This window comes from Pelmatolapia mariae, linkage group LG3_W (assembly GCF_036321145.2).
Source record: "Pelmatolapia mariae isolate MD_Pm_ZW linkage group LG3_W, Pm_UMD_F_2, whole genome shotgun sequence".
NCBI lineage: Eukaryota > Metazoa > Chordata > Actinopteri > Cichliformes > Cichlidae > Pelmatolapia > Pelmatolapia mariae.
Genome location: NC_086229.1, coordinates 72,196,119 through 72,218,848, shown reverse-complemented (window position 1 = coordinate 72,218,848; position 22,730 = coordinate 72,196,119). Strand labels below are relative to the sequence as shown.

Below are 22,730 nucleotides of genomic sequence, written 5' to 3'. Positions count from 1 at the left end.
CGAGTAATGGCTGGAGTTATTGGCTCTATCGGTCCCTTCGACGAAAGTACGGAGCAATGGAGCTCATATACGGAGCGTTTTGGATATTTCGTTGCGGCTAATGACATACAGGATGATAAATTGGTGCCCATTTTTTTGAGTGTGATAGGCCCAAAGACTTTTAATCTGCTAAGGAGCCTGCTGCAGCCAGCAAAGCCGGGCAATAAAAGTTTCACAGAGATTGTGGACACACTGACCAAACATTTTTCGCCCAAGCCCCTCGTGATCGCTGAACGGTTCAGGTTTCACAAGCGAAACCAAGAAGAGGGTGAGTCTGTCACAATGTTCGTTGCATCGTTACGCAAATTAGCTGAACACTGTGAGTTTAAAGATGTTTTAAATGACACATTAAGAGACAGACTCGTGTGTGGATTAAGAAATGAAGCTGCACAGAAGAAATTACTCACGGAAGGTGACTTGACTCTTGAGAAGGCAATTAATATCAGTGTGACCATGGAAATGGCGTCAAAAGAAGCCCATGCTCTGCATGCTACAGACAGAGTACACAAACTTGACAGTGGTAAAGCAAATGCACAAGGACCATGTTTCCGCTGTGGCAAGTTAGGCCACCTTGCTAGTGATTGCTGGTGCAAGGAAATGGATTGCAACAACTGTGGAAAAAAAGGCCATGTAGCACGGGCATGTAGGAACAAAAAGAGCAAGGATAAGGGCTCAAAGATTGGAAATAAAAGAGGCACTGCAAAATTCAAAAAGGAAAGACATGTTCGCACAGTTAAGCTTCATGAGGACAGAGCAAGTGATTCCTCCGATGAAGAAGTGTTGTCTGCAATAAATACTTTGCGAATACTGAATGTGGATGAAACCTCAGACGGCTTTTGGGTCAAGCCCAAACTGGAAGGACATGTTGTAAAAATGCAGATTGACACAGGTTCAAAAGCATCATTAGTGTCATATAATGTCTAATCAAATCAAATCACTTTTATTGTCACATCACATGTGCAGGTACACTGGTACAGTACATGTGAGTGAAATTCTTGTGTGCAAGCTTCACAAGCAACAGAGTTGTGCAAAATACAATAATGTAAAACAAGCAAAATATAAAAATGGCTAATCTAAAAAGTAATAAATATATGTACAATATGTAAAGGTATATACATTACTGAATGTGTATACTAAATATGTTTTTCTACGTGTGTGTGTTTGAGTGTGTATATAGTATGTATATACATGTTTTACAAATGAAATAAAGTAAACAATAAAATAAGATATATAAAATATACAGAGGTTGGTATGTGCAAAACAGTGGTATTTATATACAGTATGGAGTGAAGTGTCTGAAGCACCTTCCACTCAAACCCTCCGACACAGTATTTAAAGGATATACTGGACATCGAGTGCCAATGAAAGGAATGACAGAGGTGACTGTTCAATGCAATGACCAAACTGCTAAGCTGCCTGTGTATGTTACGCAGAAGGACTGCCCTGCTATAATGGGACGTGTGTGGCTCAAAGCAATCAGACTCAACTGGCAAGAAGTGAGAAAGCTGTCGCATGGTTCCTCTCAGCTGCAGGCCATACTGGGAAAGCACAAAGAGGTTTTCCGTGAGGAACTGGGCAGCATGAAAAAAATTACAGTGAAGCTGCATCTCAAACCTGACAGCAAGCCAGTCTTTATGAAGGCTAGACCTGTGCCGTACGCCATTCGGCCCAAGGTGGAGTCTAACTTAGACGCATTGGTCAAGAATGGTGTTCTGGAGCCGGTTACAACCAGCGAGTGGGCCACACCCATCGTTCCAGTTCCTAAAAAGGACGGAGGAATCCGGATCTGCGGAGACTTCAAGGTATCCGTGAATCCTGTATTAACAGCAGAGCAGTATCCCCTCCCTCTGATTGATGACTTATTTGCTGGTCTGAGTGGGGGACAAAAGTTCAGCAAAATAGATCTCAACCAGGCTTACCTGCAAATGCACGTTGAAGAGCAGTCACGTGACATGTTGACTATCAACACACATAAGGGACTTTTCAGATACTGCAGGTTGCCTTTTGGCATCACATCAGCTCCAGCATTGTTTCAGCGAGCGATTGATCAAATCCTGAGCGGATTACCTGGTGTGCAGTGTTACTTGGATGATATCCTGTGTACAGGAGCAGATGATGAAGAACATCTGCGCAACCTTGATGCGACCCTTCAGAGACTGAAGGAATACGGATTGAGAGTCCGTAAGGAGAAATGTGACTTTTTCCAGTCTTCTGTGGAATATCTAGGGCACGTGATTGATGCAAATGGACTACACACTGCGCCTTCGAAGATCACAGCAATTGTGGATGCACCCCCACCACAAAATGTCAGCCAGTTAAAGTCTTTCTTAGGACTGTTGAACTACTATGGACGGTTCATACCCAACTTGGCATCACTCCTGAAACCACTGCATAACCTGCTACGCAAGGAGGAAGCATGGAAGTGGACAGCAAGCTGTCAAGAGGCCTTTCAAAAGGCAAAGGATTCACTGACTGCATCTGAGGTGCTAACCCACTTCAATCCTAAGTTTCCAATTCAGCTTGCCTGTGATGCTTCACCCTATGGGGTGGGGGCAGTGATTTCCCACATTCTCCCAAACGGCGAAGAAAGGCCAATTGCATTCGCATCAAGGACATTAAACACGGCAGAGACCAACTATGCTCAGCTGGAACGAGAGGCTCTGAGCATTGTATTTGGTGTTCGGAAATTTCACCAGTACTTGTACAGTAGGAAGTTTACACTGTTAACTGACCATAGACCTCTCACAACCATCCTGGGACCCTACACAGGGATTCCATCTCTTGCTGCTTCTCGTCTCCAGAGGTGGGCGTTGATATTGTCAGGACATTCTTATGACATCAAGTATCGCAAATCGGAGTCTCATTGCAATGCAGATGGGTTGTCCAGGTTACCTCTCCCTGTTAGAAAACCCGTCTCTGACACTGTTGAGATCCTTTACTTCAGGGAGGTAGAGACAGCACCTGTTTCGGCTGTGCAGGTGAAAAAGGCGTCCAGAAATGACCCTGTGTTGTCAGCAGTGATGGACTAGATCGTTAAGGGTCTTCCTGCAGGTGAGGATGTAGACCTGAAGGCCTTCCTTGGGAAGCGGGCGGAGCTTTCTGTTCAGGCAGGATGTTTGCTGTGGGGGAGGAGAGTCATTATTCCCCTGTCACTTCAAACAAAACTGTTGAAGCAACTTCATGCAGGACACAGTGGAATAGTGAGGATGAAGGAAATAGCGAGAAGCTATTTTTGGTGGCCAAATATGGACAAACAGATTGAGGAGATCGCTAAAAACTGTTCATTGTGTCATAAGGTCCGGAACAACCCACCACTTGCTCCTCTCCATCCCTGGGAGTTCCCACAGGAGCCATGGCATCGTGTGCACATTGACTTTGCAGGTCCATACGAGGACAAAATGTTTCTTGTAGCTGTTGATGCACACAGTAAATGGCCTGAAGTGACCATCATGAAATCAACCACCACTGAGAAGACCATAGAAGCACTAGGAGAAATGTTCAGTAGGTTTGGATCTCCTACACAGATAGTCTCTGACAATGGACCGCAACTGGTTTCACAGGAAATGGAGGCTTTCCTGCAGGCTAATGGAGTGCAGCACATTACATCAGCTCCATACCATCCTGCAACGAATGGCCTTGCAGAAAGGTTTGTTCAGACAATGAAACATGCACTGAAAACATCACAAGGCCAAGGAACACTGCATCAGAGACTGCACAAGTTTCTGCTTAACTACCGGAACAGTCCACATGCAACCACAAGGACATCTCCTGCCAACGCAATGTTCAAGAGAGATCTGCGCACTACCTTTGATCTTTTGAAACCCTCAACTGTGAAGGACACTGTGCAAAAACAACAAGAGAAACAAATTATGTACAGGGGCCAACAGGTCAAGAACAGAGTCTTCAGCCCCGGTGAGTCAGTGCTGGCCAGGAACTACCGAGGAGCACACAAGTGGGTTCCTGCAACTGTCATCGCACAAACTGGACCAGTTTCATATACAGTACAGGTTGCCGATGGAGTGTGGAGAAGGCACGTGGATCAGCTACTTCAGACCGCACCAGTGTCTGCAGAAAGGTCTTTCGAAGATCTTAAAAATGCACTCATCGACTCGCCAGTCCCTCCACACATGCAAGTAGAGAACTCCACCGCATCAGGAAAAGTGGTTCCCACTGTAAATAAGACTGCAAGAGAGACTGAGACATCTTCAGTGTCAGAAACAAAGGCTCCACAAGAGAGCACACAGACTGATGTTACCACAGACCGCCGAGACCCCAACAGAGAGCGGCGGCCTCCTGTTCGTCTGAGTTATTAGATAGCACCTGACCCGAGTGAATGGGGCAGAATAATCCCCATGGGTCATGGGGAGGTCGAGGTAGTCTACCCTCACTCCCAAGTTAGCAATTAAAAGAGTTGTTGTTCTAACCATACAGTTAATAAAAGGAAAGGTGAAATGTTTGTGATGCTATTACTGTCATGTTCCAGTGGAGACAGAAGTTTTGAGTAGATCACCTGTTTATTCTGTAGTACATCCTTTGTAAGAGGGGAGGAGATGTTGTGTATTTTGGGTTATAGCAGGACCCGTAGTGGTCATGCACCTGGTGCATGATGGGAAATGTGTACTGTTGTTGTTGTTTGAACTAGCCCTGTGCTGGAAGTTATGCCGCTATAATAAATACTCAAAGTTACGTCTTGGTCCGAGGATCATTGTTATACTAGTAACACGCAGTGAAGATATAACACTTAGCATGGGAGAAGGTCAAGGATGAGCTGGACTGAAGCTTTAGGTATGCACGATGTGCTGTGGAATGTTCTTTGTTTGAGAGTGTCTGTGATGGTGTATATAAGATATAAGGGTGGCGGCCGAATTTCCGAGATGATCCTTGTGTTGGCTGGCATGTTTCCATTCAAATTGTAATGTGTTTATTAAACCCACTTCAAATCCAGCTCACAGGGTGTGTTGCAGCTAATTTTTTTTTAATCATTTTTTTTTTACTTTTCCCTTTATACAAAATAGAACAAAAAAAAGACAAAAACAACTACCACAACAACAGAGAAAATAAAAAACAAACAAACAAACAAACAAACAAAAAACCCACAATAAGCAGTCTGAGACATGTAAATGGAAAACTAATACAGTATATATAATTCAGTCTACCAGTCATTTACACATTTCTCCTGACAAATTCAACCTGCCATTGGAGTTGGGCTTCCCCTCTCACTATGGTTTGCTTCAGATCATCAGGTAAGTAATCCAATAGCGGGCGCCATATATCCAAAAAAATATCATCATTGCCACTTAATTTTGCACTCAGTCTTTCCATTGGTAATACTCTAAAATTTTCTTTATACCACTGAGTTATTGTTGGTGGTTTTTCATTAATCCAATTAAAAAGAATACATTTTTTTTGCCAAAAAACAATAATTTACATAGTAGTATATGTTTGTTTTTATCTGGAATGTTTTTCGGAATTAGCAGCCCCAATAGATACTGAGCTGGATCTTTTTGTATTCTGGTTTTAAATATACCTTTTAATTCTTTTGTTACACAGAGCCAGAATTTTGAGTTTTTGAGCAAGTCCAAAGACAGTGCAAGTAGGACCCCGGCGCAGATTTACATTTAATACATTGTGCAGACCTGCTCGGATCAATTTTATTCAGAAAAATAGATGTTCTTTACTGTCTGTGTAAGATTTTATATTGTGTTTCTTTAAATCTATTACTAAGAAATAAAGAATGCACAGATTGTATGCACTCACTCCAGGCATGATCATCACAATGACACTGGAGGTCACCCTCCCAACTCCTAATCAGTTTTCCAATATTATGTTTGTTATAATCTTGTAGTGTATTGTAAAACTGTCTTATAGTACTATTATCTACATTTAAGTGTAAAAAGAAAATTTCCATGGGTCCTAGTTGGATTGTATTGTGCAAAGTATCAAAACTTGAAGAAATTAGGTGACGAGCCTGTAAAAATGCAAAAAAATCTATTTGATGTATTCCATATTTCTTTTGGACCTGCTCAAAAGACATACAAACATTCCCATCAAACAGATCACCCACCACACATATTCCTGCACCAAACCATCTCTGAAATACTGCACATTCCCAGTGTAAAGTGCTGATTATTTATAAAAGGTGTTAGATAACTCAGTATAGGATTACTTTCAGTGTATTTATTCATATCACGCCATGTTTTTAAGCAAGTATCAATCATTACTTTGTTATGTTTCTTAATATATTTACTCACTAGTTCGCTTAGAAGATTAAATGGCGAACATGTCCAGGCTTCAAGGGGATTATCTGTCTCTTTTAGATATGCGTGGATCCATTCATGTATAACTCTACTATGACATGACCAATTATACAGCAACATGTTAGGAAAGGCAAGACCCCCTTTATCTTTGGGCAGCTGTAACGTTTTCATACTTAATCTGGGTTTCCTACCCCTCCAAATAAACCTTGACAGATCTTTTTCAATTTCTTTTACAATTTTTTTGGTGAGAGTTATGGGAGCATTTGTAAGGGATATAAAAGCCGGGGCAACACATTCATTTTAATTAAATTTATTCTTCCAATCCAGGAGACCGGGAGATCCATCCATCTAGAAAGATCTTTTTTGACGCTTTTATGAACTATGTCTATGTTCTGTTTCACTATACTTCTTATATTAGGTGAAATGTGTATCCCCAGGTACTTAAATCCCGATTCCGACAAGGTACATGGAATATTGCATGTCATAGGCAGATTTCCCAGTGGCATAGCAATAGTTTTATTCATATTAGGGATGCAACGATACCAATTTTTTCAAACCGATCCGATACCGATACTTGGATCTGAGTACTTGCCGATACTGAGTACAAAAACCGATACTTCTACCACACACAAGTTAAACTTAACCAGTAGTAAAGAAACGACCCCTAACAACTCTTTAACACAAACGAAACGTTTACTGAACGTAAGGGCAGAGACAAATACTGTACAATACATCCCTTTTTTAAACTCAAATGATATTCCAATTCCTTAACCAAATGAAATACACTGTATAAATGAAATAATTCCCTTTCAAATTATATTAAACAACCCAACTTATGTTATCACCTTTTGGTAAGTGACTCACTAATATACACTCCAAAACACGTTATATAAATCCACTAAACAATCGCCTCTGTCAGTGCGCCCCAGGGCAGCTGTGGCTACAATGTAGCTTGCCATTGCCAGTGTGTGAATGTGTGTGTGAATGGGTGAATGTAGTGTAAAGCGCTTTGTGGTCCTTAGGGACTAAGTAAAGCGCTATACAAATGCAGGCCATTTATATATATTTACCATTAAACACACAATATTCACACATGGGCCCCACACACACTCACATTCACACTTGTTGCAGGCCTGTTTGCTGCTCACGCCGGATGATGGAGAAAAATCCTCTTCTCCCCAGTAAGAGCACAAAAGTCTGACTTACAGTTCCGTTGCTCGGTAGGTCGCCGTTCACCAGTCCCACACTAAATCCACTCTCTGCGGACCCGATGCTGTCTCTGGTACAGCGCGTTAGCCAGTCACTGTCCAGCTCTCTGACAGTCCATAGCGGCTGCCTCCGTGGCGCAGCCAAGCAGTCCGGGCTAGCCTTTAGCCTCGGCGGTCGTAGCTGGAAACACAGTTTTCCACGGTGGTGCGACAAAAAGTGAAACAAAAAGTCACTTCACCCACACTCTGTTGTGAAGCTCTCACACGGTTAGCTTTCTAGTCACACACTCTTTTGTGCTAGTTAACCTCAGTAAAACTAGCCGAGACTCTCACTTTGGTTCAGCTAACCTCCATGCCGTTCTCTTCTGTGAACTGTGAACACCTTATGTTACCGTGGCGTTCAAGTCCATGGGAATTATGAGTATCTACTCCCAGTATCGGTTAACTTTTACGAGTACGAGTACGCACACATTTTACAGTATCGGCCCCGATACCCGATACCAGTATCGTATCGGTGCATCCCTAATTCATATTAACCTTATACCCGGACAAATATTAAAAAGTTTCTATAATAGATAATACAGAGGGTATAGAATCCTGGAGATTGGTGATAAACAGCAGAACATCGTCTGCGTATAGTAAAATTTTAAATTCAAATCCTTGAATTTGGTATCCAGATATACTTTGATTTTTTTTTATTTTTTATTTTTTTATTGAGCATCAACAATGTAGTACAAAGACATACATATAGCAAGGCCACAATGCTCCTTTTTATATATTTACCCCACCCCAAGAACATATTGGACACCAATACAGAGGGGAAAAAGTAAATAAGTAAATCAATAAAATGAATTAATGAATAAAATGAATTTAAATGAAGTACAAGGAAATTCACCGTATTTGAAGATGTGCACTTAAAAGGGGAATAGTTTGCACAAAATTAATCCCAATCACACACAAAAACAAGGATTTACGGCAGCTGTCAAGCTTCTTTCAGGTGGGTATAGTTTTAATTTTCTCTAAATGTTTTAGCAATGTATCACAAACAACAAAAAATCTCTCCTTCGACCCCTTGAGAGCGTGCTTTATCTTTTCCAGCTGTATAAATTGTGTCAGGTCACTAAACCACAAAGCCGCTTTGGGTGGCTTTTTTGACTTCCAGTGCAACAATATCCTTCTGCGTGCAAGCAATGTAGTAAAAGCGATTATGTTTTTATGACTTGTTAGAGTGAATTGTTAAATGTTTGTAATTTTTATGCTTACCATCCATTTCTACATTGTTTAACTGTGAGGCTGAAGTGTTTTATCACAGGCAACATCCTATCTGAAAGATCTGTTTGTTGTTTGGTAGAACTTCCTGCCCTTTGTATGGTTTCACTGTGTTACCATTGGTAAACCATACATTGGGTGTGGGGGAGACTACCCTCTTTATGAGCAAGGATGTTCCTCCTGCTTTTATGTTTTATGACCCTTTGATCAGCAGGAGGACACACACACACACACACACACACACACACACACACATTCTTACCTACATACAGAAGTTCACACATATAATGCCTTAGAACCATGTGGGCGTTGCTTTGCTGTGTTTTGTGTGAACTGTCTCTCAATAAAAGGCAGCGAGAGGAGGCCGGATTTGGGGTCATTTTCGTGGTGGACACAGACGAGGCCTCCCTTGCGCAAGTAATCAATCGATCGACTGTCTTGTTTCTTTCATGATGAATAAGTCTCTAGAACTAACATAACACAAAACATGTGTTAGATCTGCAGAGGGATTTCTACATCTTTCACAGCTTGCATCTATATTTGGAAACATTCTGGCCAATCTTGCCTTGGAGTAGTGAATGCGGTGTAGAATCTTGAACTGTATGATGTTTAATTTAGCACAAAAAGTGCTGTTGTTTATTCTCAAAAGAGCGCTCTCCCAAATCTCCTCCTCTAAGTCCACCCCCAGCTCATTCTCCCAGTCCGCTTTAATCTTTGGCATTGTTATATTCTTAAAGGAGGCTATACAATTATTAATTCTTGAGATAAGGCCTTTATGCTTAAATGTCAGTTTCAACAGATCATCTACAGCAGTAGATGGAGTTATATTTGGAAAGTCGGGGTTATGATGCTGAAGGAAATGGCGAACTTGAAAGTATCTAAATAAGCTGGACCGAGGGAGGTCAAATTTGTGTGACAAATCCTGAAAACTTGCCAAGACACCGTCTATATACATGTCAGAAAAGTTATGGAGGCCTCGTCTCTGCCACAGAGCAAATTCAGAGTCTAATCTGGCGGGAAGGAAAAGGTGATTATTGTGTATAGGGGTTAAATGGAGAAGATTTTCAAACCCAAAGTTCTTTCGAAATTGAGCCCATATTTTGAGGGTGTTATTAACTATAAGACTGGTGGTGTGCTGCCCTGAGGAAATTGGAAGGCTGGAGGTGACCAAGGCTCTAAGAGAAGTGGAGATGCAAGACGCTGCTTCAATTTGGCACCAGTCTTCATCAGGGGTATTGAGCCAGTATATGATTTTTTGAGGCCCAATAGTAATGGCGAAAATTTGGAAGTGCTAAGCCGCCTAGGTTTTTAGGCCTCTGTAACAGATCCAGGCATATTCTAGGTTTTTTCCCATCCCATATAAATGAGATCAGAGCTTTATCAACAGATTTAAAAAATGATTTTGGAAGGTAAAGTGGGATACATTGAAAAAGATAAAGAAACTTGGGGAGTATATTCATTTTTATACAATTTACCTTCCCTGCCAACGATAAATGAAGTGGCTTCCATTTCTTTAAGTCTGACTTGACCTTTTCAAGTAACGGACAGAAATTTTCTTCATAGAGATTATGCAAATCTCTTGTTATATTTATGCCTAGATATTTAAAGCCATTTTTAGCTGTTTTGAAAGGTGTAGCACTGTTCTGTATTTGAAGAGCCAAATCATTAACAGGATAGCATTCGCTTTTACTGAAGTTCAGTTTATACCCAGAGAAGGAGCCAAAACTGCTTAGGGTGTGGATGATATGGGGGACACATGAAACAGGATCAGATACATATATTAACAGATCATCTGCATAAAGGGACACTCTATGCTCTTTATCCATCCTATGGATACCTGCAATTGATGACAAAGTTTTGAGTGTAATACAGAGGGGCTCTATGGCCAGGGCAAATAACAATGGACTGATTGGACAGCCCTGACGGGTACCCCTTGTCAACTTAAAATAACGTGAACATTTACCATTTATGATTATAGAGGCTTTGGGTGATGTATATAAAAGTCTTATCCATGAAATGAAATTGGGGCCGTAACCGAATTTTTTTAAACAAGCGAATAAATAACCCCATTCCACCCTATCAAATGCTTTCTCTGCATCCAGCGCAATAACCACCTCAGGCACCACTCTGGATGCAGGAGAGTGGATGACATTTAGGAGCCAGCAGACATTCGTAAATGAGTGACGGCCTGGGATAAAGCCAGTTTGGTCAGTAGATATTACGTCATGGATTGTAGTTTCTAGGCGTAGGGCAAGAGCCTTTGCCACGATTTTTACATCACAGTTTAGGAGTGAAATGGGACGGTATGAACCAGGCTCTGTGCTGTCTTTACCTGATTTCAGCAAGAGAGAAATAGATGCTTCAGTCATTGTCTGTGGAAGTGACCCACGAGGCAAGGAATCATTAAAGACATCAAGTAAAATTGTTGTTAGCTTGTCAGAAATTTTTTTATAAAACTCAATGGGATACCCATCAGGGCCCGGTGCCTTGCCATTCTGCATCGCCTTTATTGCAGTACCCATTTCTACATGACTGAGTGGAAGTTCAGCTTCAGTCCTATGGGCTGCTGTTATAAGAGGAACCTGAAGATTGTTAAAGAAATGCTCCATATCAGAGCAATCACTTGTAGTCTCAGATGTATATAGATTTGAATAAAATGTAGTGAAAGTTGCTTTAATTTCTTCAGGGTCAATTGTTAACTCACCATCATCTTTTCGTATTTGTGTGATTTGTTGTGCGGCTAAGCGGCATTTAAGTTGGTGTGCTAATAAACGTCCAGCTTTGTCGCCATGCTCATATACATAACCTCGTGATTTTAACAGAAGACGTTCAGTTTTTTCAGTTGACAGCAAATTGTATTGTATTTGGAGATCTAGCTTCCTTTTATAAAGCTCAGGAGAAGGAGAAGCAGAGTACTGAGCATCTAACATAGAAATGGTTTTAATTAGTTCCTCTTGCCTAATTTGATTCATTTTATTTTTTCTAGACGAATATGAAATGATTTCTCCCCTGATTACAGCCTTTAATGCTTCCCACAAGAGGGAAGGTGAAACATTATCTTTCTGATTGAAAAATAGAAAATCATCTATTTTTTTTTATATCGTTTTACAGAAACCCTTATCTGCCAGGAGAGTCCTGTCTAATTTCCAGGGTGGGTATTCTGATTGGTAAAAAGGAAAAGCAAGATCTAAAAGTACAGGGGCATGATCTGACTCTACAATGGTTAAATATTCCGTTTTCTTGACTAAGGGGAGAAGATTCTGGTCAATGAAGAAATAGTCTATTCTACTATATGAATGATGTACATTAGAGAAAAAAGAAAATGATTTAGTTTGTGGCAATAAAAACCGCCAGGGGTCAACACATCCTATTTGGGCCAAAAAAAGGATAATAACTTGGCTTTTTTGGAGAGATTTGTAGGTTTACAACTGGAACGGTCAAGTGCTACGTTCATCACACAGTTCAATTAATGACACTATTTTGCTAATTGGTTTCGCTTGTTTAGACATGCTCAGTATTTTCAAAGTTAGTTAAATTGACTTAAACATACAGATGTGTTGCAGTGTACGCAACAAGTTCGTTATAAAAATATAGTTTTAAAATGTGAACCGGGAGCCCTCGCACATACGTCCTCCCTCTACATACCGTAAGTCAGCCTACTTTGATTATTTCTAATGGCCTCTGCCAGTGGTTCAATAACAAAGCAAAGATTAATTGGGAAATCGGGTCCCCCTGTCTTGTTGATCTCTGTAAACAGAATTCTCATGATTTAATACCATTTACTAAAACACATGCTCTTGGGGTGACATATAAAAGTCTGATCATGTCTATAAACCCCCTGCCCAAGCCAAATTTCTCCATCACAGCAAACATATAAGTCCACTCAACGCAGTCAAGAGCTTTTTCTGCATCAAGTGATACAACAAGTCCTTGTGTTTTGGTTACCTTGGAGTGTTCTATAATGTTCAGTAATTTTCTCATGTTTGTAATTGATTCTCTATTCTTAATAAAGCCCGTCTGATACGCGTATATAAAGTATACGCGTGCCAATATCACAAATACTAACTCTGTTGAGGACCTCCCTTGAGACAAGGAAATAATCAATACGGGAATAACTCTTATGTGGAGAATAAAAAGTATAATCTTTTTCACCTGGATGAAGAGTTCTCCAAACGTCTATCTATTGGTAGTGGTGTGCGATACTGCATATTTTGGTATCGATCCAATACCAAGTAAATTCAGGCCAGTATCGCCGATACCAATACCGATAAGATACTTTTCAATAAATAAGGTGGATGCCTCATTGAATTGCTAAATCACAATCAATTTTCATGACCTTAAGTGTTTTTTTGTGATGTTTCCTTTGGTATTATTAATTAGTTAAAACCCAGGACATAATTAGGAGAAATAATTTATATATAATTAAATAAAAATTGTTTTATTATTGTGGCGGGTCGTGGCCTGCGATGCCGCTGCAGGTGAGATGGACTCACCTTCACTGCTGGCTTAAAACCTGTGCGCTGCTTGTGCTGTTGTTGTTTTTGGTGTTGATGTGCACAGCTGGCAGCAGGAGGGCTGCAGCCGTTACTGTTACAGCAACCATGTGATCACTGTAAGGGTGGACAGCGCGAGGCTTGGGGTGAGCCACGGAGGTCAAGGTGCACGGGGGTCCTGCCACGTCTGAAGGCGGCATGCTGTCCGCTTCGGCACGCAGGCTGCATGGTCCTGCGTGCTGGCCGTCTGCCCAGCTGTCTGTGAGCCCCAGCTCACTTCCATGCCTGCTGCGCCACCGCTCCTTGCCATATGGGTGGCCATCAGGCCAGCTCCGGGGCTTCCGCTGGAGGCGCGGCCAACCGCGAGAGTGGACACTTCCCCGTCGCTGGGCTGGTGCATGGGGCGCCGATGGTCCGGGCCGATTCCCTCGCCTGCTCGCGGGGTGAGGTGAAGCGGGCGAGGGGGGTATGTGGCAGGGCGGGAGAGCTGCAGCTGTTGAATGTACTGTTACAGCAACCGTGTGATTATTGTAAGAATAAATGATGCTGCAAAGAATGAAAATGCTATCGGGTCTGCCGTGGTGGCGATCTTTTTTTTAATCTTAAGTGCACTCAAACCAGTAAACAAATTAAAACAAATACTGTTGATAAACTATAATACAAAAATTACAATTAAAATTCTCCACAACAAAAACAAAAAAATATATAATTAATATGTAAACAACTTAACAACCCCCAAAGTGTCTAAGTCACGTGAGGTGTCAGCGCAACACCGAAACATAAAAGTGGGGGAGAGGGAGCAAAGTGCTCTCCGCTGACACAGGAGCGGTGAGTCCAGCGACCTGGTTGTTTCGTTTTTGCCGAAAGCACAGCATAGCAAACAAGCAGAAAAGAATCGATCTCACCAGGCTAGTATCGATCTGATACCGATCCCAACTTGGAATTGATACTATCGATATTTGGATCGATCCGCCCACCACTACTTTTTGGATACTGAGTTGTTGGATGGTGGATTTTCATCCATTTCTGGGTCTATGCTACAATTAAAATCTCCTGCCAGAACAGTAAATGTTGTCAAATTGACAGATATTTCTTTTATAAGTTCTGAGTAAAAATTTTCCAGATATACATTCGGAGCATAAATGTCTGTGAAGGTTCTCAGGTAGTCAAAGGAGTTGCAAAGAAAAGCGTCTGGACTTCTTTAAGTTGCTTGAAAATATGGCTAACACTTCCCTTTTATCGGTCGGGTAATGGAGTTTCATTATAACAGCTCTTGGGGAACCTGATGTTGGTTCCCCTAAACTTCTGTGGCAGCGGTCCAGTCGGATCCTCCCGTTCTTTGTCTTCATATTAGGAAGACAGGGAAGCCACTTTTAAAAATATGTAATAGCATTCGCCCCTTCCACGCCTTCCTTGACACCAAATATGCCGAGATTATCTCTTCTACTCCGAGCTTCTTGGTCATCTAGCCGATTCGTGAACGTGCACATCTTACTTTCTACACGAGTCAGCCTAGCTTCCATGTCGGCAATTATATCCTCTGCCTTCGATATGCGTGTCTCGGCTTCATCAAGGCGTCTTGTGTTGCCATCAAGGGTTGCCTAAATAGCGTCAAGTTTATTGTTAATAACATCCATCTTCCCTTCTACAATCGCACCAACCACGGCTGTTATTTTTGCAGTTAACATATCATAGTCGAAGGGAAAGCTTGGATTAGCTTCAGCCATATTTCCGTCATTAGCTTCAAGGTTAGCCTCGGGGCTGACCTGACTTCGGAGTTGCAAATTAGACTTCGGAGGTCTCTTATCGGCATTCTCTGTTTTGTCTTTTTTATTTGGCATAATTTCCATTAGTCAGTCACCTGTTTTGTGCGCAATGGCAACACAATTTATAAGCAAGATATTAAAGTTCTGAAAAGTCTTATCGGGAGCTCACAAGCCTCTGATCCTCTCAGTGTGACGTCATCCCGGAAGTCCTTGCAGCTAATTTTGAAAATTTCCATAAAAATGTGGCGTTGTCAAGCAGGATTCCTCAGGTGAGTTTTGCTAAATCACCGGCACGCGATGCCTGGCCATCCTGAGGAAAAATTGACTCAGTTCCATCATTCTTTTGTTTTCAAAAACGGGGAACCGCGACATATGCTTCAGCAACTCACACATACAGGACATTTTAACCCTTTAAGACCTACCATAGAACCAAGTCCGCCAGAGCTTATATTATATTTTTACATGTTGTAGTGCCATTTTTGTGAGCATTTCAAGTTGATATACATCAATACAACCATTATAGCCCAAATTTTTAATAATATTTATGCATTAAGTGCATAGTAATTACATAAATTGTAAAAAAAAAAAAAAAAGCAATAAACTACAAAAAAATAGAAAATCGTTTTTGTTTTTTTAACATATATTTCTAGTTAGAGAAATTTAAGAGGTTTATCCCTCGAAACTGTAAATGCAAAAAAGTTGCACAAAATAGTTTCCCACCACAGGAAATTTATTTTAAGTGTCTTCATAGTTTTATTTTTGAAATACACCAATTTTCATATACTGCAGGAAAAACGAAAATAAATATTATAATGCAAATTTGCAAAATAACAGCATATGCATCAAAATAGTCCTGAGCATCCCAGAAACGACACAGAAAGTCATAAAGTGAAACATAACTTTTAAAAACACCAGTATAGGCTCATGATGCCCTGATGGTAAAAAAAACCTACATTTCCACAAAATGACATCACTTCCGGTTTCGGCCAGGTCATGGCGGACATGCGATAGTTCACGCTGATGGACGTAGGAAGTGTTATGAACAGCTGATCAGATCGGCAAAGCGTGTTTCTGGAATATTATGTTTTTGTTGCTGCAAGTGCTTTTTATGCAGTTTTTGCAAAGCTATATGTGGAAGGAAACTGTGAACTAGGACAAGCTGATGGCATAAGATGTAAGTACAACTCCTCCGGTTTCATATGCAAAAAAAATTATTGCGCTAGCTTACGTGGTTGCAGTGCTACCGGGATTTAAAAATAGTTACGCAAAATGGAGCGTGTCCGCTCCAACCGGCTTTAAAGGGTTAACAAACCAAGAGAGAGACTGCAAAGAATTTGCAATGGTGAGCTGTTTTTGATTCGGGAGGATTTTCAACCAGACCAATGGGGAAAGCCTTGCTTCCTTATTGCTGCAATTATTGGGTGCAGGTTCCTAGAAACTCAGTGAGTTTGGGTATTCTAATGGGTAGTCTTGTTGCAGTGGTAAGTGGAGGATCTTAGAAGCTCAACAAGTTGGGTGTTCTAGTGTATGGTTTGTTGGACTGGTTTGAGGTGGTGGAGAGGATGTCTCACCTCACTGGAGCCAGTGCGCAGCAGTTGAGGAGCCTGGAAGAAGCATTGCGGAGATCTACAAGAATCTGACCTAGCAGAGTCCAAAATCCTGACTCGACTGAGACAGAAAAATCCCAGATCTCAACTAGAGATCGCACGATACCACTTTTTTTTTTTTATGTTCAATACTGATCTCATAAATTTGGATATCTGCCAAAAACTGTTTTTTTTAAATATCTTTCTGAATTTTGTATAAGTTCATACTCAAGTTTAAAAACAAAATAAAACACCAAAGCTATTGTGTTATAGCTGTATGCACTACACCCAAAATACTTCATTGTTCAATCTAATTTACTTAAACCTACACCTACACCATCCTCCCTATTCTGGTATTCTAAACAGTACTTAGCAGAAATATTAAACAACCTAACTAATATGGTTGCAAACTCACCCCCCACCCTCTGCTTTATAATGTTTAATTGACATAGTCTACCGTATTTTTCGCACTAAAAGGCACACTTGAAATCCTTCAATTTTCTCAAAAATCATTAGTGCGCCTTATAATCTGGTGCACCTTATGTATGAATTCTGGCTGTGTTTACTGACCTCGAACCAATTTTATGTGGTACACGGTTGTTATGTTTATATTGCCATTTATGCTTAGAAACATATACTCATATATGCTTAAAAGTATACGATCGTTTGTAGATTGGAAGAATGTCTCATCCTAGGAGGTCTGCAGTGAGATTAAAATTAATGATAAATTTTATGTGGTTCAGCCACAACTCTATTAAAACCTCAGCCAGTAATACGTAGGCCAACTTTTGGACCATCTAGTTGTCTGTATGACTGCTGCAGTACATACATCACATTTGCACACTATGAGAAAGTGGTAAACGGAGCCCTGGTGGAGTGAGGAGCTGTAAAGATAAGCAGAGCGCTCTGTTTATATTCTAAAAGTGTTTTAAGCTTGTTCCAAAGATTCTGTACTGCAGCTTAAAATGTTTTCCAAAAGCACACATACACTTATCAGTGTTTCTCAAACTGTTATGTCAAGCTCTCCTAAGTACCACCATGAAACTCATAAATCTTACAACACAAAATTATTATTATTATTAAATTAGTAAAATTAGTATCTGCAGTAAAGATTTTTTCATACATTGTATACATTCTACCACATGAAAAGTTGCCTCCATTTTTATCGTTTTTATTAATATTTTGTAATAATTTATTCTGTTTGGGGAGTGTTTTTTAATGTTTCTGTATTATACATTATACACATTAAAAGTGAATCTCTGTCCAAAAAATGCACTCAGTTTACTTTTTACTCACTATGAGCATCATTCATTATTCTCCCCCAGGAATTAAGGTTAGGATATTTTTTTTTATTCCATTCTTCTTTTGCAGCAACAACATTTAAGGATGCAGGGACTGACAGAGACATGTTTACCGTGCCTGGCTGGGCAGCTCTCTGGGTGCTCAGCACCCCCAAAGATCTGATCCTAGAATCGCCCCTGGCTGGGAGTAAATAAAATACAGATGCATCTGGAGATCATCCTATGAAGTCCTATTCTAAAGGCTGATCTGAGGAGCATTCCTCACACACACCTTTATAGCGTAAGGGGGTACGGGCGGCGGGGGTAGCCCTTTGGCACCCCTGCTCAGTAGGCTTCCACTACTCTCTCACTCTCTATAGATATTGAAAATCTGACGTCATTCGGGGGTAAAACTGCAAAGAGTTCTGGGAAGTCGTGGCAAGAGGTACTAGCGCACCCAGGCTTTCAATTGAAATCAGTTACACAGCGATAAAAAAAAAAACACAAAAAATGGCAAGAAGCTGTTGTATGATTAAATGCAATAGCAGTCGCATGACAGCCACGGGAAGCCGACGGGTAAAGAGATCGGTTGTTATTGGTAATATAGGTTACAAGCAAGTCTGGTGCTGAACAGAAATTGTTGAGCTATGCTCCTTTGTTTATTGTGCTTAAATAGTGAATTGTCCTGACACAATATTGCGTTTCGCTTCTGTTATTACCATGGTACATTGACAAAAACATATACTTTTATTCACAGGATAAAACAGCTTTTTTCTATCACTAATTGGCCAGTACGATTACAACATACAATATTATTGTCACTGCTACATTTCTGTAATGTGTACCAGAAATTATTTCCACTACTTATTAATTACCGTTGAGCTCAACGGTCCTATCAATAAACAGTTAACAAATGTGTATTTATGAAGACGATCCTGTACCCATCCGTCGGTAAACTGTACCTGGGCTTGTTGCAGTGACCTGAAGTTACTAAACTTCATGAGTGTATGCACTCACTCCAAGAACCGTATAATTATAAATATGAGCGTGGTGAAAGTTGGGCAGCACGCTAACGTCTTTTGTGCACTCGGTGTGCTCGTAGGGGTCTGACCCTTTCACTCCTTTGATTTTTTCCTCATATCTTTTCTTTGACTTTTCATCAAGTCTGTCTTTGTACGGACCGGCATTGTTCTCCTTCGTTTTGTACATATCTTTTTTGGGGTGCAAAGAAAAAGCAAGAATTTATTGGAAAGGGAAAATGAACGTTTTTCGTTGCTGCAAATGCTTGCGGCATGCAACGCGCGAAAGTCACGTGGTCTGTCCCCCAGGCTTGTACCTGTATTCTTACTCCCTAGAAACCGCCATAATATCATGTTGCAAGCAATCACAAAGTCTACAGTCTGTCTAACTCCAGTGTATACCAAGCAATCTATTATTCTCAACAGAGATAAACTCACCATAAACTGAACCCACATTAAAGTTAGATCGATGCTTACCTTTAGATGAGCCCACAAACCGAGAGAAACTCCGTGATGAAGCTGGAAGTCTTTCCAAACACAGGAAACAGATCAGGGAGCAGAGACCCACGTGGTTCACGCCGATCTCAGCTACAATCCAGGAGACAAGGGTGTGCAGATCGATGGCAGTGGTATATGTTCCTGTAAGTTCACTACTTTACTCCCGTTTCGTGAAAAAGCAGCTCTCTCTGCGCGACTCCTCTCTTCTTCTTACATTTGTATTGGCGGTTGGCAAACAACTCGCGACTCCTCTCCTGCACACACACACACACTTTCTCCGCCCCCTCTTCCCGGCTCTGCTGTGATTTGTGGCTGTGCGGTCACGTGACTCAGCGTCACAAGGTATCCACGTGGGGTGTTATTTCAAAATTAGCGCGGGGGGGCCAAGATGGCGGCGCTGTGAACGGTCTGTTACAGAACTCGCTCTGTCTTAAAATTCCTTTTAAAGCAGCAAAGCGAACTCTAAGGTGCACACTTCTTGCTGTATGTGATGGCAAAAAACCTGGGCTCAAATAAGAGAACTCTTATCACTCCTACTTCCTCCCCGTCAAAACCTTCTGGTAAGAAAAGAGTGATGGAAACTGACACGGCGGAAAGCATTATTACGACGCTCAAGATGGCTATCGAAGAGCAAGGAGCTAACATCGAGAAAAGTATTAGCGACCTGAAGGTTACTATTAACTTTATCTCAGAAGATCTCAGGGAGCTTAAAGGAAAAGTGTCTCGTACTGAAGTAAGGGTGGATAAAGCAGAAGAGAAAATTCAAACGCTGGAAAACAAAGTGCTGGATTTTTCTCGGTATAAACGAAGATGGAACCTGCGACTTCACGGGCTACCTGAAGAAGAAGGAGAAAACGTATGTAGTAAGGTTATTGAAATCTGCCAAAACATGGATCCTGACCACCGTGATAAGTTCCCGGAGGTACTTGATTCAGTCCACAGGATCGGTCAACGACGTGAGTCCTCTTCTGCGCCACTGCATCGCGCCATAATTTTGCAATTTACCATGAGACACTTTCGAGACATCATCTGGAAGGCGGCGAAGCGGTCTGACTACCTGAAGACAAGGAAGCTCCATTTCAAAGAAGATCTTTCTCCCGAGGACCGAGAGAGACGCAACCAGCTATGGCCACAGGTGGAGAAAGCACGTAAGGAAGGGAAAATTGCCTACTTCGTGGGAGCCCGTGCTTTCGTGAACAGAAAAGAAATTCACTGAATTCTCTTCCAGTCCTGTTGTGGATATACCTCAAGGTCGTGTTTCCCTATTGTTCTGAAGACTTATAGTATGCTGTTGCTGCTAAAATGTTTTGTGAAGCACTTTTTTAGACAGAGTAGTTCTGCTCTCTCTGAAGCTTACACACTCTTCTCAGGGTAAAAAGTTACTTTTTACTTTAATTAATTTAATTAATTTACTTTTCAAAATTTCATCTTTATCTTTTATTTCTTTTAATGCTCGAGGACTAAGAGACAATACTAAAAGGAAAGCTCTGTTTTTATATGCTAAAAGTTTGAATACTGACTTTTGTTTCTTACAAGAATCCCACTCTGAACCTAAGGATGCTAACTTCTGGAAATCCCAATGGGGTGAAGATTTATGGATGTCTCATGGCACAAACCATTCAGCGGGAACTCTGATTTTGAATCATAAATTTAATGGAAAAATTATATCTTCAGAAACTGATCCAAAAGGACATTTTATTTTGCTGGTTGTTGTTTTTAATGATCAGACCCTCCTACTGGGTAACATTTACGGCTATAATAACAAACAGGAGAATATTGACCTAATACTTGTTATGAATGAAAAAATTGAGTCTTTAATAAGTAAATTTGCTAATCTAAAAATTATATTAGGAGGAGACTGGAACTATTCACTCAACAACATGATAGATAGATGGCCAAGTAAAAGTCAGGAAAGTAGTAATTATATGTTGGATTTTATGAATGAAAGAGATCTAATTGATATCTGGAGACTCAAAAATCCAACAATTAAGGAATTTTCGTGGAAAAATAGATCTGGCTCATCACAGTCTCGTATTGATTATTGGCTAATTTCTGATCCTTTATCCGAATATGTTTCTACATCAAAAATGTTGCCAACACCCTTGACAGATCATAAAACAATCTTTTTGGAGATATGTTTGTATGCTAGTAAACCATCTAAAAGAGTGAATTCATATTGGAAATTAAATAATTCTCTTCTACTAATTGATTCTTTGGTAAAGGAAATTAAAACAAAAATAGATGAATATTGGAACATGGCATGTGTTGAAAATGCTTTCTGTAAAAATTGGGAGCTTATGAAATTTGAATTGAGGTCCCTTTTAACGAAAAGGGGAGCTGAAATAGTTAAAAATAGAAAAAAAGAAGAGTCAGAAATAATTTCTGAAATTATCACTTTGTCTAGATCACCTGATAATTTATCTGAAGATAACCGGAACAGACTTCAAATTCTACAATTAAAATTAGATAATATATATATTTACAAGGCAAAAGGTGCCTTTGTGCGGTCAAGAAGGAAATGGCTTGAAGAGGGAGAACAAAACTCTAGCTATTTTTTCAAATTAGAAAAACACCATAATGCTCTTGCCAGCATGACTAAACTTTGTTCAGGTGGGGTCATCACACAAGACCCTCAAGTGATTTCCAAGACTTGTGAACTTTTCTATAAAAATTTATATAAATCTAATTTTTCTACAGAAGCCATAGAAAAATTCTATAATTCCTTAGGTAATATTAAGACAATTAGTGACAATAATAAAACTATGTGTGATGCCCCCATCACAATACTAGACAGGTGCTATTAATAAAATCAAACTTAATAAGAGTCCAGGGAATGACGGTTTGACTTCTGAATTTTACAAATTATTTTCAAAGGACTTATCACGCTTTTTACATAAAGTATATATTGAAAGCATTGCTAATGAAAAGCTCCCTCCTTCTTTGACTCAGGGACTAATTACTTTGATTCCGAAACCTCATAAAGACACCCTTTTGATAGAAAATTGGAGACCTATTTCACTGCTGAATAACGATTATAAAATAATTGCTATGTGTTTGGCTAAAAATTTAAAATGTGCACTTAATGATATCATTGATGAAACACAGTCTGATTTTATGACTGGCAGACACATAACTAACAACATAAGACTGGTAATTGATATTTTGGATCATTCAGATCTAATCACAGATAATAGTTTCATTCTTTTTTTGGATTTCTATAAAGCTTTCGACTCCATTGAACATGAATTCATGTTCAGAGCTCTTGATATTTTTGGTTTTGGAAATATGTTTAAAAAATCAATTCAAACTTTATAT

The 22,730-nt window shown here is 40.3% G+C and overlaps 1 protein-coding gene across 3 annotated transcripts in view; it reads right to left on the bottom strand.

Annotated features, from left to right (window-relative positions):
- Positions 1 to 22,730, bottom strand: part of LOC134624790 (zinc finger protein 665-like) — a 44,588-nt gene that overhangs the window by 10,549 nt on the left and 11,309 nt on the right. Inside the window, exon 1 of one of the 3 annotated variants that reach the window (XM_063469848.1) lies at positions 19,395 to 19,620. The exons of the other annotated variants lie outside the window; for them this stretch is intronic. The gene's annotated coding sequence lies outside the window, so the exon portion shown is untranslated. Of the gene's footprint in view, positions 1 to 19,394; positions 19,621 to 22,730 lie in introns of those variants that run through there. 3 annotated transcript variants of the gene reach the window in all.